This window comes from Penaeus monodon, chromosome 25 (assembly GCF_015228065.2).
Source record: "Penaeus monodon isolate SGIC_2016 chromosome 25, NSTDA_Pmon_1, whole genome shotgun sequence".
Classification (NCBI taxonomy): domain Eukaryota; kingdom Metazoa; phylum Arthropoda; class Malacostraca; order Decapoda; family Penaeidae; genus Penaeus; species Penaeus monodon.
In genome coordinates this window covers 3,642,103-3,642,669 of record NC_051410.1, presented here as the reverse complement: position 1 = coordinate 3,642,669, position 567 = coordinate 3,642,103, and the positions used below count along the sequence as shown (strand labels likewise).

At 27.3% G+C, this 567-nt stretch overlaps 1 protein-coding gene across 2 annotated transcripts in view; it reads right to left on the bottom strand.

Annotated features, from left to right (window-relative positions):
• The window catches only part of LOC119589498 (actin-like), an 11,607-nt gene that overhangs the window by 2,150 nt on the left and 8,890 nt on the right, over nt 1-567 (bottom strand). The window lies entirely within an intron of this gene.

Sequence of the window (567 nt, the reverse complement as noted above, 5' to 3'; positions counted from 1 at the left end):
GTGAGTAAAATAGATAATTAAGATAGATTTATAAAGTGAATAAGATAGATAGTTTGTTGAAAAAGATATATGAAATAGATAGAGTAGGTAGATCAGAATAGATATAGATAAGATAAGATAAAAATAGATATATATATATAGAATAAATATATAGACTAGAGAGAAGAGACAGTTAAAATAAATATATATCATAAATAGAATAGACAATTGAAATAGATATATAAACTATATAGAATGCATAATTAAGGTAGATAATATAAACTAAATAACATTGATTAAGATAGTTATATAAGATAAATACAGTAGATAAATTATCGAAATAGATAAGATGAATAGATATCTGAACACAGATCGATAAAGTATACAGATAAGCGTAAGGATGTGGGGATCGAGGTGCTGCATAAGTGCCGTGATAAGAAAAAAAAACTTTTATTTTTATCTCACTCTGGCTGGTTTAAGTGGAGACTGGAGATGTTATTAAGTGGTATGACAAAGAGCGCTCTCTTTTCTACCTAGCATGCCATGTAAGCACGTAAAGTGTAAAATCATGTACAGAGCTACAAAGAA